The sequence below is a fragment of the Poecilia formosa genome, unplaced genomic scaffold, assembly GCF_000485575.1.
Source record: "Poecilia formosa unplaced genomic scaffold, Poecilia_formosa-5.1.2 Scaffold170, whole genome shotgun sequence".
Lineage (NCBI taxonomy): Eukaryota > Metazoa > Chordata > Actinopteri > Cyprinodontiformes > Poeciliidae > Poecilia > Poecilia formosa.
The window spans coordinates 817,297-841,210 of NW_006800109.1; the positions used below are offsets into that span (position 1 = coordinate 817,297).

At 43.1% G+C, this 23,914-nt stretch overlaps 1 protein-coding gene across 2 annotated transcripts in view; it reads left to right on the top strand.

Annotated features, from left to right (window-relative positions):
* Positions 1–23,914, top strand: part of rbfox3a (RNA binding fox-1 homolog 3a) — a 546,624-nt gene that overhangs the window by 202,128 nt on the left and 320,582 nt on the right. For both annotated transcript variants that reach the window (XM_016677950.1, XM_016677951.1), the window contains exon 6: positions 17,926–17,991. The gene's annotated coding sequence lies outside the window, so the exon portion shown is untranslated. The remainder of the gene's footprint in view (positions 1–17,925; positions 17,992–23,914) is intronic.

Sequence of the window (23,914 nt, forward strand, 5' to 3'; positions counted from 1 at the left end):
GTAGGACTTTATTTGTTGATTTTCCACCCAAATCTGAAATGTTTCCCTTCCCTTCTCTGCAGCAGCTGTCAGGTGTTCTCTGCGGTTAAACAGGCCGGTTAATGTTACAGTTTCTCTCTTAATTCTCAGCCTCCTGCAGCCCTTTTGTTGCTGTACAAAGAAAGTGGTGCAGAGCGGGTGAGTGTTTGCTGTACCGATGAGCGTTGGTGACGTTATCTGTCATGCAGACAGGCAGCCCGCTGTCGGCTTGATTACCGTTGGCCAGCCAAACGCTTGACCCTCAAGCAGCCGAGGCCCCGCTGGTGGCAGCGGTGGGAGCATTATCCACCTCCACCCCTGCCTGTGTGTAATGGTCCCACTATGTGATCGATGGCCTGTGTACCTGTGGAGACCAGCAGCTACAAAGACACACACACACGCACGCACACACACTTCTACAAGCAGCCAGCCATCATAAAGGCCTGGAAACACACGGCGCTCCTCAGGAAACACCTCCAAGTCTCGCCCTGACGCATGAATCCATTACACCGGCAGGACTACATGTTCGGTATATTTATCATCTTGTCCACATACTCTGCAGTCAGGAATAGAAAAAAATAAAAACAAATCAGATTATCTCATTTCCAACACCGGCTGGGTTCATTTAACGGCACACGGCGACTGAGGGAACTGCTTTCCATCAAATGTTGAGGATTAGTCTGAAAGAAAACTGCTTTACTTGTTTATTTCTCTTAAAACTAATAAAACATCAAAGCTTTGTTTAAAATCTGACAAAAAGTTAAGACTAAACTGATAAAAAACATAAAATAATTCCTCCCAGACAGATACTCGGCCAGTGCATCTGCAGGTCCAGGATTGGGTTTCTGTTATTAATGAGTATTTTAGGTGCCCAAGAAAAATATTTAAACTACCAAAATATAGCTCAAAAATTGTATTCTTTTAAATTACATTCTGCATTTGAGCAGATTTTGGTGCAAAATAAATACAGATAATATCTTTGAAGTGGAAGGAAAATGGTTTTCAGAGTTTTACAAAATTGGAAGTGTTGCATCATGAAAACCAAGAAACGGCAGACGGGTCGGGGAGAAATCTGCCTGCAAGACTTCCTGTGATTAGACCTCTAGCTCTAAAAAGAGGAAACTAATTTCAAAATAATTTGTGTAAATCTAAATGTGTGAAAGAAAACTAACTCAGCACGTCCTGGTCAAAGGTGATGAAAGATGGACTGACCTAAATACACAGAAATCCAGGGAAATGTTGTTTATCAGAATGGCCTAGTCAAAGTCCAGACCTGAATCCAACTGATAATCAGTGGTAAGACTGGATATGCTCCAAGGAGCTCTCCATCCAATCCGACTGAACTTGAGCTACTTTTTTTTAAGATTTAGAAACATCTTTAAATTATTCAGATTAATGACATCATGGGACTGAATGCAGATGCCTGCCACACTTCTAAGATCTTTTAGTCAAAGAGTTTTAAAGCACCTTGTGTTGGCATGACAACACAAATACCAGAGCCATGCTTAGATTTACTCTGCAATTAAAAATATAACACAGAATGTTAATAATGGATTTAAGCGGAAATCCCCAGCTTCAGCGTTCAGAGCTTTGAAGAATGAGCCATTTGTGAATTATTTAGCAGAAATGACTGAAAAGCTTCAGTGCTTCAAAAGGTTCCAGACAGCAAAAAAAATCTAAACTCCGGTCCAAACCAGAAAAACACACATTTGTCCACATGGAAATGTATTTTTTCCCGCTTACAGGTTTATTCTGATTTTGCTTTTTTGCCACCAGTAAACAAATTTGAATAAAAGTAAATTATAAAGATAACATGAGACAAAGGCAGGGAAAAGCTGTCCAAATCAATGTGGTGCAATGGAAAGAATTAAATAGTTAAACTTAAATACAAATTTTCACCAAACTGAGCTCAACTGGTTATTATCTGACTTGAAAATGTAATAAATAATTTAAATGTAGCCTCTTTGACACCTGAATGTCCTCAAAGAAGTGACACATCATCCCCAAAAAATCTAAAAAATATTAGAAAAACAAAATCTTTGCCATCTGTGTGTCTGGAAATGTTATTTCTAAGACTGTGGGAGACAAGAGAGCTTCGTTGTCTCTCCTCTTGTATAATTTAAGAATATGATTTATGGAGGATCTTAAAGTGGGGCATAATCAACAAGTAGAAAACGCTCAGACCCATTTCTTCATTCAGAATCCATTCTAACGTTCGTATCAAAACTCAAAGTCTTCTGGTTAGGATTAATTTTCACCTCAGTTCCCTTCGTTTAGCACGTCAGAATCTAAAATGTTCTGCATTGGAAACACCGTTTAGTTTCCTAAATGTCTCCCACTTCATGCATGAATCTGTTGCTGCTCCTTCTGTCCATCCTTAGTGCACAAAGAAGCATGATCATAGATCCTTCCTCCCAGCTGCTGTCAGACTGAAACGAATCCCTGCAAACTCACTCGGTGTTCACATCCCAGCTGATGTTTGCACTTTTACTCATTTTAAATAACATTTCTGCTGTTATTTGCTCTTCCCTGCTGTTTACACAGTTTTTTTTCACTTTTGGTAAACAGTCTTTTGTCTTTTATTGCAGAAATACATGGGCATTTTTATATATTTAAAAAAATATATATAACACAATCAGTTGCGTGTAATTCTATACTTAATGTAAAGAATCATATTCTTTTGGGTTTTTTATATATTTTTGAGCTGATGGTGATGAATCAGTTATTAAAAACTTTATCAATTTGTTTTGTAAATAGACTGTAAAAAAAGGGCCATTTATTGTACATTTTGCACTTTAGAGGAAAAAAAGTTTGCCTGTAAATATTTTCTACCCAAAACTCCTAAAGTAGCAATTTTAGATTAAAATCTCCTACTAATTATCTTTGGCTGTCCAATTATTAATCTGCTAATCAGATTAATAACATGTGAAAAGTTGAGCTTTTCACTTGTTAGAATTTTTTTTGAGTTGCAGATAAATAGTTTGCTATAAATGTTCAGTTGTTCACTAAAGGAATTCATTATTGTTTTTTAGGAAATAAAATGTTTATTTTTTTATTTTTTTAAAAATGATAATTTTTCATCTTAATGTATTTCTAATATTGCTTAACAAGCTTTAGTGGTTAAATAAAAAATTGGCGGAATGTGAATTTTTGTTTTTCTTTGATTAATGATCAGAATCGATAACTGTTAGTTTCGTCCCTATTATTTTTATACTTGTCTTTGTGTGAAACTGTGACTGTATTTCCTCCTGTTACGCCTGGTTTCTCCCATTTTCTGGTCTCTAATGTGCTCTGAGTGTGGATAGAAGTCCTTGAATAAGAAGTTTTCCTCTTTGTTTGTCTATAAAATGCTTTATTTTCAGAACGAGCAGTTCCAAGATGCTTCGTCATCTAGATTTGAGAAATTCACCTTCATAGCTTTTGGCTTGCTACTCTTAAAGTTTTATCTTTAATATTTCTTCAGCTACTTTAATATCCAGTTTGTGTTCACCAGAACATTTTAATTGAAAATAAAATAAAAAGTGTTTCGTGTAGAAAAAAAGTTTAAATCCAGCCAACATGAGGCAGAAATTAGAAACGGCAGCAAAACAATGTTTTTATTGCTGAGCAGGTAAGTCTTTTATCCCCTTAGAAATCACCAGTTAACACAATTATAGAAAAAGCAAAGGAAGCTTCACACCACCCAAAAGATTGCTGCAGTAATGTGTGACGATCGGTTGCATAACACGACTTCTCTTTGTTTTCTGAACCTTCCTGCTTCTTTGTTGGACGGCGCGTCCCGACATTGTTTATTCATATATGAAAACAGCAAAGCAACAAAAGCTCGTTTTTAACGCATTTAAATTTCTTTAGTTGTGCTTCCCACACTTTCTTTCCTTTAGGCTCTCATTTGTATTCGTCGTCACATAAAAAGGATTCTTGTGATGATGTTTTATGTTTATCACAGCTCGGCGGGGAAAAGAGAAGTCCTGCGTCTGGTGCCGCTTCAGTGGCGCATTGTTTTCCTCTCGCAACGCAGACCTCCGCTCGCTGTTCCTGTCTGTCTCCTCTATAAACAAAATCCATCTCACTTGATCTTTTCAAAACTCTCCATTTGTCCTTTGGAGAGCCAAGGTTACCGTGTCCATCGCTCCCTGCTGCCGCACCAGAGATCTGTCAACAAACTTCTGAGGACTTTCTCACTTGGCAAACTTGAAGAGGAGCGGGGGCGTCCCAGGAGGTAATCAGGCTCCTCCTGCTACCGGTATCTTTAAACAGAATAGATAAAGGAGGAGCAGGTCATGCAGGAGAGCTCAGGTACTCGGCAGGAAAAGTTCAGCGTATTGATGTGCTGCAAAGGGCCAGTGCTTCACAGAGAGGGAAGCCTCAGACCGCAGGCGTGATACCTGCACAGGTAGCCCAGAGGGAGCCGCGCTGGCGCCCAGAGAAATTGACTTGCTGGGGGACAAAAATGATTACCCCCTTCTTTCTCTCTTTTCTCCTTTTCGACAAAACCTTCTTTCACTCCTCAACTTTTCAGAAGGAGAAGAAGAAACGTGGATAAATGACTGGAGACTAATGATCCACAGGTGTCTCAGACTTGGCCCTGAAAGTGGAGAAGAGCTTTGATGATGGAGCAGTGCAGCTGATGGATAAAAGTTTTATCCACTCCCCCCACCCAACCCTGCTGAACACACACACACACACACACACACACGCACACACACACACACACACACACACACACTCCTGTGTTATTGCTATGGTAACCCATTGTTATTGTGCCTCATCTTTGCTACAAAAGTTCAGCTGAAGGTAGAGGAACCCGTTCGTCTCGCCGTCGTGCCTCGCCGCTCTGTCTTTATCTCCTTTCAGCTCTTTTTCCATTCATCACATAAAGGAACATGTGCTGTTGCCGTCTGGAGTTTACATGGCCGTAAATGTTTCAGTGATTCAGGGAGTTTAAAGGTTTGAACGGTTCTTTCTCCAGGGTGGAATCAGTATGCAAAATGCAACTGCAGTCATTTGTAAAAACAAGAGTTGGAGCACAAATGTGAATTTCTACATACTCTGTAATATTTTGTTTTATGTCTCCTTTAAGTTCAACTGACTTTTTGTGTGTGTTAAAATATTTGAACATGATTAAAGTGGTTGCTTTTATTACCCAGATTCAGCTTTAAAAACATTAGTTACAAGTTTTAAAACCGGATGTAGCCAGAATCTCACTCACAGCAACCGTCTCTTAATGTCACCAATCAAACTGTTGGTTTGAAGTGATGCACCAGTAACAGGCTCCCAGCATGATGCTACCACTACCGTGCTTGACAATAGTTACAATGTCCTTTGGTTTGAATGTGTCCCTGACAAAAAACAAGAGACTCACATAGTTGGAGACTGAAGTTTGTAGGCAGACCAGAGTTCACTTGTTCATTCACAAAACTAACTGGACTTTCCAGACAAACAGACCAGAGTTGGATTAAAGCGGACTGAACAGGACTGGGTGAATTCAACTTTGGATAAAATATTTATTGTTTGGGACTTTAAGGTTCACTTCAAAGAACAGAGAGAGAAGGAAGTTCAACTCTTCCATCTACCACGAAAGGGAAGGACTCTATATGTCAACAACTCCAAAGCCTCATAAGTTTAAAGGAGCAGCAAAAGCAAATGAGGCGGATTAGCAGCGTTTGCTAACAACTGATGGCGTCATCCAGGACTTGTAGTAAATATCGTCTCCGCTGCGAGGAAATGATCTCCATCCATAACGACTCACTTTGAGTTAAGACATTTAATTTCTCTGTGGGATTAATAAAGTATTTTTGAATCCAATTGATTTAAAAGGAAACACATTTCTAAGTAAAAGTCCCAGTGTTAACTATAACCAATGTGATTAAAATTATTCAAGTCTCTACTTCCTCCATCTGCACTTGACTTTCACTCCAGTGAAACAGTTGCATTTTTAAAGCTCGGAGTGAATTCATCTGCATTATTTTGTAAATTGCTTCTCTGGGTTCTCAAAGGGTAGAAAGCGGTTGAACTGTGACAAAATGTGACTGTTTTCAAGCCCCTTTCCCCCCGTCCCTCCCGATTCTTCACTTTCTCATCCGAGCACAATTTGATTTGACTTGATTTGATTTGAGCCCTGCCACTTTCAGTTTGAATAAGGTAACCAAGAGTTATTTGCTCGGAGAGACAAGGCCCTTGCTGGACGGAAAGGTTTGATGAATTTTCACGCTGCTTAAAAATTCAAACTTTGCTTTATTCAAATGTAACGCATGACGACAAAGAACCAGTATTTGATGAGGTGTGTGAGATGTAAATGTCGACTGGAGCCTCTCCACTTATCTGCCCCGCCAAGGAAGGTGCCCGGCAACGCAATTATCCGATCTGAATTGATTCAAAGCGTGCTTCTTTATGCGAGTGAGTGCTGCTCCATTGCTTTGACGGGGGGAGCTGTACTGCCACGTCCCCCGGGGGGAGATCTGTGGATCAGATAGACGGAGCATGCTGGGAGATGTGCACCGCAGATTCTCAGCTGAGATGTAAGGTTATTTTTCTGGGCATCCATTTTTTCCCCCCGCAAGGAGGAACACTTCAATCCCAGATTCTGGCTTCAGTCGGGCTAAATATGTTCCCGAGTTTACAGGCAGCCCCAAAAAATCCACTTTACTTGGATTCCTTTTCTGGCTGAATTTCTTTTAAAAAGATATGCAACAACCTTTTTCTATTTTATTCTGCCTTCCAGCATCTCTTAATTTAGCCTTTGCACTTAGATTCTTGAAGTGTTTGATATTCAGTTGTTGGAAATAAGTCCACTCTGAGCGAGCGGCAACCTGATATTAGGCATGTAAATGTATGATAATGTTCAAAAGGCAGAATGTGACCCTGGCTCATGAGTATAAAGGGACCTAAACCTGTAAATGTACATCAGTATATGGAACGTGATGCAAACAAAGGAAACAGCAGATGGTTGGAGAACAACAGCCTTTATATCTACATTGGGACACTTCTGGTTGCCATGTATAAAAACAGATTAAGTTTATATAACCTGTTTTCTAATAACGTTCTGACCCTCTCTGTCCACCACTTTAAATTTAACATAAGTAGACATAAATCGGGAACGACTCTTAATGTAAAACATAAATCTTTGGCAGCTCCAGTCCTCTCATCAGATGATGTACTCCTCCTCTCTCCTGCAACGTGTAAAGGCAGTAAAACGATGCATAAAATCAGACGGAGTGTTGATGGTCTCTGCCGGAGCTTACTGGAGCTGCTGTGTATTTAAAAAAAACGAATGTTATCAAGGTGGAAATATAAAAAATATTTAAAAAATTAAGTTTTAAAATATCTGTCACTTCTGATGACTTCCTCTCTTGAGTAGTACGTGTAGAAATCAGTGTTGAGCTGTTTTTTAATTTATTTAAGGATGAAGTTCGTCTAACTAAGTCATACCATCAGTTTTTGGTTTTCAAGCCTCATGAAGTACAGGAATCTTCATCAGCGCACACAAAGTGTTTGCATTGTGCTAAATACAATTTAGTTCAGTTTTTATCAGGTTAATGCTGTTCTATTTTAGTCCCTGTCATGTAAATAATGTTACTTTTGCGTACATATGCAGTAGACTTACATATGGAGCTTAAAAGCTGCTGCAGTCATGTCCAAAAAATCCTTACCTGGTAATCTAATTATGTTACAGTGGAAAATGCACAGGAAGCCAATACTGGAGCAATATTGACCCAAGATGGCTTACTATGGCATTGGTATGCAAGGCAGATAGGCACCAGTGTGATGGGTGAATAAGAAAGCAACGCGCTCTCCATAATGTGTGAAGCCTATTTTGAACATGCATGAAGCTCCACGGGAAAATAATTTGGCTTTTTTATTGTGGCTGCAGTTTTTCAGTGTGCTGGTTTGGCTGTTATTGAGGATTTGAAGCAGAGCTCAGGATAACGTCAAGCCGACAACCCGTCAGCTCAGCAGCACCGTGGAAACATGGAGGTGTAATCTTCTACTTAGACATTTTAAAACAATTGTCACATAAGTAAACTCTCATGTCTCACGTTTTGAACTTTTTTGGTTCGCTGTGTTGTCTTATAAAGACATAAGAGGTTGTTTCAAGTCAATAACTTCTTCATAGTTGATGAAAAAGTTCACGATTCACTGGCAGATTATTTCACTTATAACATGGAAAAAATGTCTTAAGAGTGAAATAATCTGTCAACTAGAACGTTTCATTATTAATATTAAGGAATATTAATATTAATATTAAGTCAATAGACTTAAAGCACGCTCCCAAAGCTTACTGAAAAGTTACTTGTGAATAAATTTTATCATATTTCAAATGTCTGAAGATATTTGTACTAGAAACTAGACCAAAAATACTTGGGGCAGCTGTGGTTCCTGACAGGGGTCCACTGTAGCTGTCACACCATTTTTCATAGCTATTCCTTTCTCTATTTTTAGTTTTAGTATCTAGGACATGAAAAATATGCATCTGGTCTATTTAGAGTCCATCTAATTGGCCAAGCATTTATTGATATCCAGGTGATCATTTCATGATGGTTTGCTCTCAGATATTGCACACAAGCAGTGAGTTGTGTTTTTGATGCTGCACAAGCTCGATTTGTTTCGTCCTGCCCAGAAATAACTCGAGGACTGACGAGTTTTCCTGCCTCACTGTTGGACAAAATGTTATGAATGCCTATAAGAAGGAAGACGATTTAAGAAAAATGGTTTCCATGGGTGATAAAGGACAAGTCGTGGTCAGAAACAGCACGAACGATCCGTAGCAGTATGCTTGTGCCTTCTGGGTTGCCTTCTGTGCTGATGGACCCATGCAGACTTTTCTATGCAATCAGTCTGGTTAATGTTCGTATGTGGCGTAGTTTGTCTGTCGCTGTTCTACTAGGGAGCACCTTCCCACCTGTCATTGAGTCTGCACAGTGCCTCTCTCCTCAGCGTCTCTCTACAGCCATTAGGACTGCAATCAGCACGAATTATCATTTAGCTAAATGAATCAGGAATATCCGCGCTGAAATGTAAAATCATAAACAGCAGATGTTAAACAGCACAGCAGATGCATTTCTATCAGGAGCAGTGTGAGGACTCATACAGTCGCTTCCTCCGTGTACAGTTTAGAGCTCATGGTCCAGTGCATGCTTTGCCCATGGCCAAGCCTGTGGAAGGCTGGGCATCTGTCGGGGGGCAAGCTAAGTTTAAACTCTTTGTGCATGCGTGTCTGGGGGAATGCGTGTGCATGAGGCTGTTGTGTTTGTCACTGCGTTTTAGCTCCAAACCGAGCTGCTCACCGCCTGCCTGTCTCCTGCCCTCCTCCCACCCACCCAAGAGGGTCATTCAGCCCCTCTTTCAGTCTCTAATCCCGTCTGTCCGGAGGAGATAGAGGGGAGCGGACGGCCGCAGCACACCCGGGGCACCGCAAACACAATCACCAGCCTTTCACAGACACTTAACGGGGCTTTGCACTTGTTCAACAAGGCAAAACGCGGCAGGAGGGATCAATTTAATACAAGGCCCGACTCAAATGGAAAGAGGGTAAATAAATAAGCAATGACAGCGAGGACTGTTGCACAATTTGTGTAGTGGCTGTCCACTTTCCTCTCTGTGGCTCGTCGTTGTAGCATCTATATGCTTCTATTTCCTCCCTCAGCGGCAGATGGGGATGAGCTGAGGAGGAGCAACCCTGGCCCCTCTCTCATCAGGCTGTGTTATTTTAATAAATCACTTCTGCCATTGCTTGCTACATTAATTCCCCGGGCCCAGAGGGCTGTGTTGCCACTAGCAGCGATCTGCATGAGGCGCTAAATGATGTGGGGGATCCCCTGGTGAGAGAACAGAGGCTCTGTGAATCTTCCCTCCATCGCTGCCTTGTCTGCTTGCCTCTCACCCTGGGCCAACCCTGTTCTCAGCAGACATCATAATCAGGAAGGACCCAGCGCCTTGTCATGCACCACATATCAATGAGACCTGCACACACTCCAAAGGACAGCCTAACTTTGCAGACACTTCCCATTGCGTGGCTTTGTAAAAGCCCTCACTCACACACTTCATCACACTCCCATTTTTTGCAGTTGTTTGTTCTCTCCTGGGGCGTTGTTCCTTCCTCGTGTAATCCAAAGACAATAAGTCTCCCAGCAGTTTAACCTACATCTTTCGCTGAAGCTTTGTCTCTTCAGATGAAATTCCTTGGAATGGTTGTTTACAGAGATGATCATTACATTCAGAATGAGAAACGTTTCAGCAGGTGGCGACGTACATAAATGCAGCTGCTTGACTGGATCCAGCGCAGTGTGACTGCAGATGCAGGTGGTGCGAGTAGCAGTCACCAAAGTGGTAACAGTGCTGGAGGAGATTGGGATGAATGCGTTTCTCTGGGGGTGGGGGGTTTCCAGATGCCGCCATTTCCCTTTCTTACATCCAATCTCCGGCTTGCAGTGTTTTTCCTTTTTCTTTCTACATCATAACTCCTTAGACAGAGGTGAGGTTGCCATTGGTATGCACAGACACCACTGGCAGATTCACCACCACGAATACCGCTGGGAGATTATACTCTTCCTGCTCCACGCAGCGGGGATTCGGCCACCGTAAATAGAGCGCTTGGGAGTGTGCGGTGTGCCCGGAATGACAGAGCACTGCAGTGGCTGAACATGCCAGCCAGACGCAGGAGTGCAAACTCAAGGACTGCTGCAAATACAGTAATCTCTCTTGCTTTCGTTTGTGGTTTTTATCTTTTTCCTACGGGGACTCAGAAATTGTCGCAGCTCAGATCTATCTGGCTTATTGTCATTGCACGATGGGCAACGGTTAAGGCATGTGGGACATGAGTTACAAACAAATCAGTTGGAGTTTGGAAGAAAAAATGTCACCCGAAATGGCACAAAGTAAAAGCTGTTCTCTCAGGGACTCCATTTTCTGTGCCGGGTCATTTATAAAGCCGCCCAAACAAGACAAGAAGTCAGGCGTAATAGTTTTGAGAAGCAGGAATCTGCCATTTATTTAGACTTTAACAGTAAATTGTTAATAAATAATTCACTACAGTCAGTCACAGAGAAAAATAAAGTGCACCTCTTTTTCAATTTGATGGTTCTACGTATCAGAACATAAAAAGAATCTGGACTTTAACGTGTTCTACAATTATTTAAATATAATTACTGCAGAAATGGTCAAATACAACAGACTCCATACTGTCATTATTTATTAAAGATGTCTGCGTGAAAGATAAGTTTATGATCTAACCCTCCAGTTGATTGAACATAATTTACCAATAACTCTGTAATGTTTGTCTGGCGTTTTTAGTGTCTGTCTGCTTGATGAGTTTTGACCCATTCTCCTGTCCAGTGTTGCTTTAGTTCATTAAAGATGGCAGACATCCATTTCTCCACACTTGAAGTGAACAGTAGATGCAGTTTTGACCAGAATTTGCAGCATTTGTTACATTTCAGCTGCACTGTGTCCAACAAACCAAACTTTTTGAGCAATCTGTTCCCCTCCTCACCTGTGGTGGCGCTGCACCAAGAACTGCTGAAGGAAACGATGCAAAAACCTCTGAAGGGGAAAAGATTGCAACTTCCTCCTTCACTAAATTTAAACAAAATGGAGAGGCGTCAGATCTTAATGTTGTAGTATTTCTCTTCTGTTTGACAAAAAACACAATCCATTTCTCACGCTGGCGCTAGACTAGCATGTTTGTTTTTGGTTGTTTTTACCCAGAATGCCCTGTGCTGCAGTCCACTTCATACTTTTGGAAATGGTTTTACATCCCGTCCCAGGAAGACGGCCAGTTCCTTCGCAGGGGTCATTCCTGACCTCTGTCCATCTTGGCGTTGTGGCTGCTCACATCTTTCTGCTCCAAAGCAGCAAAACTACCAAAACTCCTGCGTCTTCGGAGGAGCTCACACTCTCACTCACTTTGATCCTTTGGAAATCTTTATTGAGTTGAGGCACTGCATGGATATTCCCTCTGGTTTTGGACTTTGTGCAGCTTACTTTTTACTTTCAAACAGTAACCGTGGCAACAAGCGATTGTATTTTTAACCGGCCGCAGCTGTTTAGGATCTGAAAAGCTCAAATATCACCTGAACTACGACCCTGAATACCAGCAGAGCTCAGAATGAGGATCGTATCCCAGACTCCATCGTCTCTGTTCGGTTTTCTAACCAGAGACAAAAAGCAAACGAGGTGAATAGGCAGTTCTTTTCAACAGATGAGCGTCATCTAAGACAGATGATAATATCGTCTCTGCTGGTTGGAAATTGAGCTATTAGCATGTCATGACGGACATGACATGCTATCATACAGCAACAGTCTTCAGTCAGAGGCCTCTCCAGAATCATTGCAATACTGACTGCTACTGGAGCTCCTTCCTTCAGTATCACCATCTAATAAAGATACATGAATAATATGAGTTATGACAACATTTAATTCCCCTTTTTTGAAATAAACTTAATGTAATTGAACCAGGGAGGGTGTCCTTAGTTCTACACAAACACCTTTTCCATCTTGGTTTACGTTTGGTTTAACATATGATGACGATGTGAAATCAGCTGTTTTTTGAGAACTGAGTTTATATTTGAATAATTTCAGACCCTTTTAGAAACCAAATAGTTGTTATATCCTGATGCCTAAAACTCTATAATTGACAGTGGAAGAACTTTCTTCTTATCACGGCTGCAGCGGTGTTAAAAAGAAGAAATACTTCCATTTACTCAAACAATAAAGACTTTCCTAATAAATAATTCACCACATATTTGTAAGAAATCTTCAAACGAAGGTAGGAGCCGCCGTTCGGCTTCCAGATGATAACAGCAGAGGAAAGCTGGAGATTTGAAGGCTCCCAGAATGAGAAATCAGACATAAAAACCGACGTCTAGGGATGTATTTTAAACAACTATAACTTTCTCTTGCTCTGCTTTGCAGTGACAAATGGTGGGAACACCAACACAGTGAAATTTCAGATTGCTCCGACGTGTCGTAGCAACTGTTGCACCTTATTGGATAATTATTGCAGAAACATCACCAAACTTTCTCAGACAGTTTCCAGGGTTTGAAGTTGGACGTGCTTTGTCATCACAACAGTTTTTCTGCATCTTCGTCCTGCACATATCGATTCGTCTTACATCCTCTGACCCATTAAAACTGCATCTGTGCATTTGCCTTAATATGGGCATGGAAGGCTGTCTTAATTAATAAGCAGGCATCCACCAAACTAATCTGCCTGTGTTGTGAAGGCTGTCCTTTCCATTAAGTGGGACTCACATTATCTCCTAATCAAATTAGTCACTTAATTGTGGCCCTCCCTTGATGGATCGCATGAAAAAAGGAACGGCGTGTTTGCTGGAGGGGGGCGATGTGCGTGAAGACGGAACACGGCTGCTTCATTACGATATGAAATTTTTTAATAACCAAAGCGTTCACTGTCATCGTCTTGCTTTGAACTTTGGCGCAGGGTGAAGTTGGATGTGACATTTTATGCGCTCTCACAGCTGAGCGTGGAGCTGCGCGTTAGGCTAAGTGCCTAGCCCAAGGCTCGACCAAACTGCCCAACAGGGGATTGACCCCTGTCATCCGCTGATCACTGGCTTCCTTAATCACTTCCACATCGTCTGTAAGGCCTGATCTCAGTCCAGACGATCCGTCTCCCTTCAAGTCATGATGGAGGGAGAAACTTATGTCAGAAAACTCCTCCTCTGAGTTCTGGACCAGACCTGGGTGAAGACAGCAACCCCCACATTGCTCACATCAACGTTGGTGCAGCAAAAAATTTAGTTTGTACATTTTAAAGATATTAATAAATATTTCCAGAGGTCATCAAAGGTCAACCAGCCACCCCAAAATTTACAGAATCAAACTAAATGTGGCGTCAATCAACTCTGCTACTTTTGTGCAACATTTTTTTTTCCTTTCTGCAGTTGTAAATTATAAGATTTAAAAAAACAAAAGTTTCCACAGGTCACCAGAGATCAGCTTGTCCTCCAGCTCCCCACATGAACAAAGCCAAACAAAAACATCAGGAAAAACCTTAGAAAAAACATTTAGTTTGATTTTGTTAATGTTGGGGTGAGGGCATGTTGACCTCTGATGACCTCTGGAAACTTTAATGAAAAAAATTAGAAAAGTTATAGCTGCAGAAATTGAAACTTTTGTTTCACAAATGTAGCACAGCTGCTTCGCACCACATTTAGTTTGGGAGCTGATTGACCTTTGACCTCTTGAAACATTTATTATGGTCTTCAGAATGATTCGGCATTTTGAACCAGCCTCCCCACTTTTACAAAATGAAACACATTTTGAGTCAGTCAACTGTGCTACAAAGAATTACTGAAATAAATTCATTATAATTTAGTTTTTTGTTAAAAAAGGGCAAAACGTTTTTTTAATCCTAAAAACGATAACTGCAGAAATGATTTTTTTTTCTTTTTGGTTGATTGACAGCATTTTCTGTTTTATTTTCCACATATGCAGGAGGAGGTTGACCTTTGATGACCTCTGGAAGCAATTATTAATATCTTTAAAATGGTAGTGGCACAAACGTTTGACACTGATTTTAATAAAGAAGGTGAAGGGCGACTTCCCTCAGCTATCGCTGCTCCGTCGTTTACCCTGTTTCTTCTCATCACGGCTCCACTGATCGATCGATCAATCAATCAATCAGGTTTATTTTTATAGCACATTTCAGCAGCAAGGTAGCTCAAAGTGCTTTATATCATAAAACACAAAATTATAAAGTTATAAAAAAACAATTGAACAAACCATACCAACATTTATACACATCAGATATGTTGGTCAATGCTTTTTTTATTATGGTTCAAAAGCAACTCAGTTTAATGACGATGATGATGTCAAAAACAAAACTTTACTCAAACAATAAACACTTTCCTAATAACCAACTCACCACATATTTGTAAGGAATCTTCAAAACGTTGTTCTGCCAGCCAGACATAAAAACCGACATCTTGGGATTCGTTTGAACCAACTGAGGTAAGTAGGTAGGCAGAAGTGGAGGCCGCAGGGGGCGGCGTCCTCCAGGGGAGGCGTCCTGACGAATGGATGGCTGCTTGGTCGTTTGTCCTGCTGATTGAGTTTTATCCCCTGCCCTTTCACTGCAGCCAGACAATAAACAGAACCACATCCAAGCGTGACAGGTTAACCTAACGGTAATAGAATACTCCTAATGGTGCGGCCCGAGCCAAAGTCCACGGTGTGCGGGGACGGCCCGAGTTCGATGGCGGTGGGAGTGCCGGGATGGGGCGCGGCGGCGGCAGCTCACACTGTTGGTGTCAGGCGGGAGCAAGGACAAAGAGGGCAAGTTGATGGCTTAATGGGTGGTTTGATGGCTTCATAGGGTGAAAGTGAACTTGTTGAGGGCAACCAAACAGATGAAACAGGCCAGACTGGGGCATTAGACAGAGAGAGAAATTAGCTGCATGCTCGGCGCACGGCTGGCCTGGATATTTGCGCTTTATTGGAATCCTGGAGCTGTTTGAAGCTGGCATTGTCTCACCGAGTCTCTCCTTCACACAGAGAATGATTTATCTTGGATGTTGTGACACTGCGATGCCTATACAGCAAAGAAAATAAACACAATCAAACTGAGCAAACTGTCAAAAGAGATTTAGATGATGTTGTTATGACGCTGACATGAACGTGGCTGTTTTCAGGCAGATAATCCTCACAAAGAGAATCCTCCGGGCTACATGCACCCGCGCAGGCAACACTCCTGCCTGTTTGTTTCTGCAGCACCTCTCCCTGCAGTTTGTCATGTCTGACTGGGGCTTTAATTAGGCCTGCGAATTGAAGCGGCAGCAGCAGGCCTGGGAGCCCTCTGTCCACGGCTCAGCCGTCCTCCACGGCGTCTCCTCGGAGGACCTCTCTGCTCTGTGTGGTTAAGATAATAGAGGCTCGCTCAGAAGATGTTAATTGAGGGGAGATAAAGTGCAGTAGTGGCTGCAGGGATGCAGCGTGTGGGGGTGGAGGGAGACGGGAGGAGGGTTACCTGATTAGAGGCTTAGGTGTTTGACTTGCAGCTCTCTGTTTGATGACGATAGATTTTTTTTAAAGTATGGAGGATGGAGCGAACAGGAGTGTTCATCAAAAAAGCAGAAATCTAAGACCGTTATTAAAGTTTCCCCCGAGGCGTTTGTGTTCTGCTCATTTCTAGACCCAATAAGGTGAGGCGATTTGATATACTTTCTCCTCTTAGCAGCTCACAGTGGAATTTAAAAAGTTGGATTTTATGGAGCCTTTTAAAGGGCATCCAAGCATCCTTAAATTCATGTAGCTAAAATTAAGGCCTTAACCCCCCATAGTTCTAGTTTCATACTCAGGAGAGTGGAAGATGTCACTTTTTCAAACTGTGGAGAAGCGATGAGGGTGTGCTGTCAGTCCGCCTTTTCATGAAAACACTGAATTACAAAACAACCCTCATGATAGCGCACGCAGGGTCAGTGCAACCCCATGGGGACCGCACACAGGGTAAGAAGTTTATGCAGGGTCCACTCGGCCGTCTGTGGACTGTGGGAGGGTTAAAATGTCTTAAATTTGTTTTTTAACAAAGTAAGTTAACCTTTAATCTGTTAAACACACATCTTAATTATTTAATCTCATATGTTCAATGCATATTTTTCTTGCAGAAGTTTTCTGTCAGTCGAGACGATCGATGCTATCAGTAGCTCACTGCTAGCATACCCTTGCTAGCTTGTTTCCATCTATGATGGGAAAGTTTATTGCCAGTTGGCTGGAAAAAGTTGGTACTTTTCAGTCCTTGAATTTCTTTTATAGTGGTCTGTAAAAGGTTTTTAAAACTCTTTAATTTTGAGTTTGGACATAAGGGTCACGAAAACAGCTGAAGGGACAGAAGTTACAATATTGATGGCATTAAGTTTGGAGAAAAGAAAACTGAAAGAGAGGAAAGAGTCGACCCAGGAGAGGATCAGTGGTTCAGGTTACTGCTAACTCACTGCTAACGTACACAAATTTATCGCCCGTCGGTCGGACAGAATTCGTACATTTCTGTTGTGATTTAGCTCTTAAATTCCATCATAATGGTGTTACAAATGGTCTGAGTGAAATCTGCAGAAGCCCAGTTTTCGGGGCGAGAAAGGGAAGCAAAATTGACTTTGGACATCAGGGTGACGAAAACAGCTGAAGTGACAGAAGTTACATTATTAGTGGCATATGTCTGGAGTCCAGAAAAGCTGAAAGCGAGAGGAAACAGTCGCTCCGTCAACCCAGGAGGGGACAAACGGGTAAAAGGAGGCAAGGACAAGGAAAAAATATCCTAAAACAGCGCCAGCAGCCTCAATAATTGCCTGAATGCCAGTGGGATTGCTTTCATTCAATCAGAGCATTCTCTCTCGCTGTACGCTGAAGGTGGAGATGGAGTTTTGGGAGCTGGGAGGTTGGGCCGTGGGCGTGCGGGAGAGCCGGTAGTGCCCTCCCTCTCTCCCTTTCTGGGTAACGTACGGCTCCGAGGGCGATCGCGCCCCGGCAGCCGCCGAATCTCTGGCATCAGTGTGAGCAGCTGAGAGTGAGAAAAACTGTGTGTGTGTGTGTGAGAACAGAGTGAGGCGGCGATAAGGAGGTAGGTGGACCACAGATCCGACTTGTCACAAGTGACTGTGAGTCCAAGTGCGTCCCCGCATCTTTTTTCTGTTTTGAATTCCCAACAAAGCGTCCCACCTCCCTGCTTTTCCACACCAGCTCCCACTAACACACACATTGCTCGAGGATTCCTTTATTTCTTTATTTGGGCTCCTGTTGGTGCACGCATTAGATGCTCGGCTCCCTCCTCTTCCCTCTTCTTCTTCTCCTCCTCCTCCTTGTCCTGCTCTTCTCTCCTCCTCCTCCTCTCCGCTCTCGCTTTGCTGCTCTCACAGCCTAGTTTTCTTTTTTTTCTCCCTCTTCAATCTTGTGCAGGTTGTATCTGACGGAGGAACCGGTGCCGCGCTCCCATCCTCGCGCTCCTCCAACAACAACAACACTGTGAGTATTCTCATGCTAATTCTTCTTCTCCAGCCTCCCCTTACATCCGTTTGTCTGTTTCTCCCCCTCGCTTTCTTTTTTTTCCTCCTTTTTCATTTTTTGTCTCTTGTGTTCTCATCCGACGCGCCAAACGCAGCGACGGCAGCAGCAGCAGCGCGGGAAGGTAGAAGAAGTGTAGACAAAAAGAAACGAGAGAGAGCATGCACAGAAATGGAGAGACGAGGGGAGGGGAGGGACGGAGATGGTTGCTGCTGTCGCTGCGAGCAACCCGTTCTGCTTTCGGAGGTGTTTCTCCTGGAGGATGGTGGAATTGCTGAAGGGATGTAGGGGGCGGGTCTTGGTTTTGTGAGTAGATAGCTGTGCGAGAATGATAGGGGATGTTGTTGACAAGCATGGAGTGGCTCATCAGGCAGCCGGGCAGCGGGAGTCAGCCGCTCCTCCACGTTGACTAAACTTCTCATTCATTAATCCGCGCCTTGAATCTCGTCTCTCCTCGTTTCGCCGACTTTTCTGCGTTGATGATGAAACGTAGACGGTTGCTTCAGTCACGTGTGGTTCTTCGAGCTCCCAGATGTAAACAGTAATGACTTCACTCTTTGTCTGTGTGTGTAAACATGAATCTATATATATATATATAGATTCACAGTGTGTGTCTGTGTGTGAGGTCAGAAAGTCAGCGTCCATTCCTGCTTGCTCCCCTTTGATCAAAGAGCCTCATTTAGTCCGCCCACGGCAGTGTGTGAGCCATATGAGGAGTGGGTGTGCTTTATGTGTGGGGGTGAGATGGATAGGCCCCGCTCCCTGACTGCTACACCGTGGCTAATGGGCACTCGGGTCGGCAGGGGTGCAAGCACATCCGGTTGAGTCCCTTCTCCGTGTCCTTCACAAAAAATAAATAAATACATTTTGGAAATCTTTGCGAGAAGAAGAAGAAGAAGAAGAAGAAGAAGAAGCAGCATATTGGGCCAACAAAACGCTCACAAACACACTTTGGCAGATTCATTTGGCAGAGTGAAAAGGATTGATCTGAGCATGGCAATTAGGCAAATTTCAGAACTAAGCATCTGGCGAGGCGAGAACGCTTCGCCTGGCAGAGGATTACCATTTTAGTTCCATTTTCAGCCCAGAATGTGTTATTTCACAGCACTCCAGCAGCACTGCGGCGCCGCAACAAAACCGCCACGTTGGGGAATCTTTCTCTGTCGCCTGTTCGTTTCCACGGCCTAATAAGTCCGAGTAGCGCTTTGATTAATATCGATTAGGTTTAATATGTGCGTCCTCCCTCCTTCGTGATGGCGAGTCGTCAGAGTAAAAATGCCCGCCTGTCGATGAGCTTGCTTTGGAAAGCAGGCTGATATAAATGAGAACCATTCCCCCAATTAGGGAAGATTAGGTTACCCTCCACCAATCTGAATCCTTAAATCCCTTCTGTTTTTACAGCTCTGTCTGGCAAATGTAATTCAGCCTTGAGACCTGGGCAGAATAGCAATAAAAGAAGGTAGAAAGTTTAGCAGTGAAGCCCAGGCAGTAAAAATATCCACTGGGAGAGGGAGAGCGAGAGAAAGCACATGATAATTGACACTGCACTGTGTTGCAGTTGGCTGTAATTAACTGTGTAACAGAGGTTGTCAGTTGGAAAGGGAGAAAGGCCCGACTATCTTAGTGCATTTAACACACTTGAAAGTGCAACGTTTATCGTGTCTCTCCAGCTTTCAGCGAGGTGCGTTTCAGGTTAGCGTGGGCCTCTCGGTTGTATTCCTCCAGATCTTTTTACTCCAGGGCCAGTTGGGCATTATCCGCTGCCTCCCTCTATCCTTTCGCACCACAGTTAAAAAAAAAATCAAAACCAGGAGCCATTGTTTCTGGGGCGAGCGGAAAAGGCTTATCATCTATTTTTAGTTTGCTTTTCCTCGTTGTTGCCTGGGCCACGATTCATGCTTATGTCTGGAGATTTGGTGCCATAAACTACGTTGCGCTTCGCAGCCAGGCGCTGGCTGGTGACAACTCTCACCCACACATTAGTGATCTATGAGCCGTATAGCCGCAGACCCCCTGCTGCCTCGCCAGCCGCTTCCCGAAGCCGTGCAGGACCACAGCGGCGACGCGCTCCGTGTGTGATGGCACCCATATGTGCAGAGAGAGCACCTGCATTAAGAAAACGTGCCAACGCTTTTATTTCTCGTCACTTATCACAAGCCGCTACATGCTGCAGCGAGAAGGGGGGAGAAAAAAAGCTCATAAAGATAAAAATCACATTTCACTAGAGGGTGCTTGTGTGACAGTGATATATGCTGCGAGCATCCTGGCACCTCATTGAGAAGAGAGTGAGTTCTGGGTGGGTAAATCAATTTGTGCAGAGGCCGTCGCTGCTAGTATTGGTTTCGTGATATGATCTTTGTTGTCCATTTTTAGAGGTCAGAGCGAGCACGACGACAAGGGCAGCCGAACCCGACCGCTTTCTCTCTCGTTCGGTGCTGGTAAACGATCTCCTCCTGGAGGATTGTGGGTAAAGTAAGGCCATGTGTCTTTTTTTTCTGTCTTAAGTTGAGACACTATGGATTCTCTATTAAGAAAGTACGTTCATCCATTACCACGCACGCCTTGATAAAGTGTCCAGAGCCAGAGGCGAGCGCAGCCTGCGCATTAATCGCTGTAATTACTCAGGGAGGCTGACACTGATTCTGGAGGTGTGTCTGACTGCATACACCAGTAAAGGACTGGGGGCGGCTGCTGGTGGACCAGTCAATAGGTGAACCCGACTCTGTTAGACATCTGTGGGCAAAGCAACCCGTCAAAGTTTCATCCATTCATCCACAAAGGGCGGCGCTGGGTCCCAGTCCGGACCGCGTGATGGCTCTGTTTGGACCCGGACCCAATGTGGTTCACTAAAATGGAGTTTTATTTACTGCTCTCTCAAGATGATGAGCCGTTTTACTTGAAAGCTACTTCTTTATAGCTAGCTGCGTTTTTAATTTAAACCTCGGTGTGTGCTTTTTGTTTTCTAAGGATGTTAACTTACATGAAGCTGATTTGTGTAGCACATTTCAGCAACGAGGCAGGTCACAGCATGAAAGCATCACCAACCACGAAACAAGCAAATCACATTACAATTAGTCAAAAACCCTCATCAAAATCATCAGTTTGGATGTTAATTTTTCTCATTTAAAGTGTAAACCTTCAATAGTTTAGGCTTCACATTAAGAGAAAAAGGGCTATTAGATATGTTGAAGTTTCTGTTTAATCTGAAATAAAGTATTTTTGGTTTAGTTTGTTGTGCAAATATCTTAGTACTCTTGAAATAAGACAAAACTAACTTACAGGTAAATTTTCAGTGACACAGGAGCTTCTGCTGGGTCAATAATTTATTAAAAAGAAAGGATTAGTTACACTGGTAGATTATTCCACCTGCTAGACGTCACTTCCTGCCTTATAGGTTTAATAATCTGAATTGCAACGCTGGAACAAGCTCCTCTGTGTCGCTGAAAAGTTAAACTGTAAGTTTTGTCTTATGTCAAGTGTACTAAGATACAATATCTAAAATACAAAATCTCACCAAGTATTTCATTTAGTTTTTACTGCAAATGTCTTAGTACAATAAAAAAAGGACAAAACAAACTTAAAAGTAACTTTTTAGCAAGATATAGACACTAGCTTTAAGTAAAGATTATTTCACCTGCAACAAAACATTTTTCCCATGTTATAAATGAAATAATCTGCTAGAGAAAGGAGAACTTTAAATTCAACATTTAAGGACTTACTGTCTTAAAACCAGCTTTACAAATTCCTGAAAAGTTACTTACTGAAAAGTAAGTTAGTTTTGTCTTATCTTAAGTGATATTTATACTAAAACTGGATAAAAATACTTGGTAAGCTTTTGTTTTTGCAGACGTCTCTGTGTTTACTGTGAAGTGCAGATTGTTAGCGGTGAAAATGTGAAGATGGTTAAAAGATTCTGTTTGGATCTTTTCTGGACCTCAGTGACTTTTTAAAGAAACACGCCGGTGGTGCCGGACACTCTCTTTGACTGACTTGCGATCAGTGGGAAGTGCTGTGCAGAATCACCACAGCAACGACTGCTTAGCAACAAAAATGTTGACATCATGAAAAAAACAGTGGAAGAAACAAAGAAAACAAGAAGGAACCGATGATTGTTCAGCTTCCAGATTGGGCTGCTGGTTCTGTCCTCCCGGCGCGCAGACGGAGAGATGAGGGGGTCAAATGCAGCGTGTCATGTCAGGGATGTAAAAGCGGAGGACGGAGGGGTGGGGGGTGTATTGTCTGCACAAGGGCAGCAGAGTTACTCTTTGTGCGCCGCTTCTGGAATGTGTCTGCTAATACTGTCAGTGTTCCAGCTAATCAGAGCGGCATTGTTGGCCATAATAAGTGAATGGAGTCTAATAGGTGAATGTGTGCCACTTGCCGTCTTATCTCACAGTGACTTTCACTTGCACTGCCTGCAGCAAGTAATCATGAGAAATATGACTCAGAGACGGCGTTTTTAATTAAGGACAGTTTTTAGCATGGTGGGAGAAGAAGAAGGCAGCTCCGGCTCGCCCTGCGCGCGCTCGCACACGCATGTGGAGCGGTTTTCTTTGGGTTCCTCATTAATCACAGGAGCATGTCTGATACGGGCGTGCAGCGGAGGAAACCAAGCTGGAACGGCGCGGTGGAATATTTGAACATCTCGGTGCTGATGTGTGCAAAGCGGAGTGTGTCTGCAGGGGAGGCTTTGAAATTTCATCCTCTCCATCCCTTTTAACTTGGCGGAGGGGATGTGTGTGTCTCGCTCCAGTTGGCCGATGGCTGTTAGGAAGCTCCACGACCGCCACCCCTCTAACCATTCACACACACACACAGAGAGAGAGAGAGGTTGGTATCTGTCTCCACACCCCGTCCTCCATCCGCAGACCTGCTTTGTGTCAGATAGTTTAATGTGAAATTGCTTTTCTTTCAAATTTCCCCCTGGAAACGCAGGTCGTCGCAAAAATGTTACATCTCATAATGGTGTGTTATTGTTGTTTTTTCATACGAGTCCTTGGCTTCTGAGCAGAGGGTTATTTATTTATTTTTTCTCTCCAGCACAGAGCTGAGGTCACACTCTGCTATTTTTCCCTCTGCTGCTGTCACAATCTCAGATTCTGTGCAGAGTTCCTCCTCTGCTGCGCCCATGCTAACCTCTCTGAAACATTTATCACCACCTCACTCTGTGATTACGCTGTGCATTAGTGGGGCTTAAATTTAATTTGTCGGCGGGCCCCGGCGGCGGTGCTACGGGCCTGGCCTATCAGAGACACTTTGTAACGGGCCCCTGGAAGAGCCTCCCGGGGCCGTCCTATCAGTCAGACGCTCTGTCAGCAGACACACTCAGTTAGTCAGCACCGAGTCAGAAACGTGGCCCGGCCAAACCACACGCCACCGCCGGCCGCTCCGCTGGGCCGCCGCCTCGTCGCCCAGATCCCCCGCCTGCCACTCACAGCTCCAGCATGGATGCTGACCTTTAACCCCGCTGCTCAGATGAATGCTCTTCAACAGGTGACACCCTCGCCTCTCTTCCTCTCTGATTTCATCCCTCTTCGGCGCCACCTTCTCTCTGGTGTCCCGTCTTTTTGCACCAAGTGCCAAAATCCCTGCTTTGGAAGCTTTCAGGAGCCAAAACCCAAAAATATTGTTGTGAATTCTTTCTCTTTTACCTGCACAACAATAAATAAAACGTAATATTTTATGCTTGCCTTTGCGTTTAGAGGCATTCCACTTTTTGGACTTAATGTTTCTCATTTTTAAATCTATGAAATGTTTTTAATTTATTCCCAGGAACAAAGACTTTGCCCAGATCTCTATTTGAGTAAAAACTCGCTTGATGTTTAAGGTTTGACTTATTATGAAATAACAATAAATAAATAAAAACAGGCTAGATTAGAGAAAA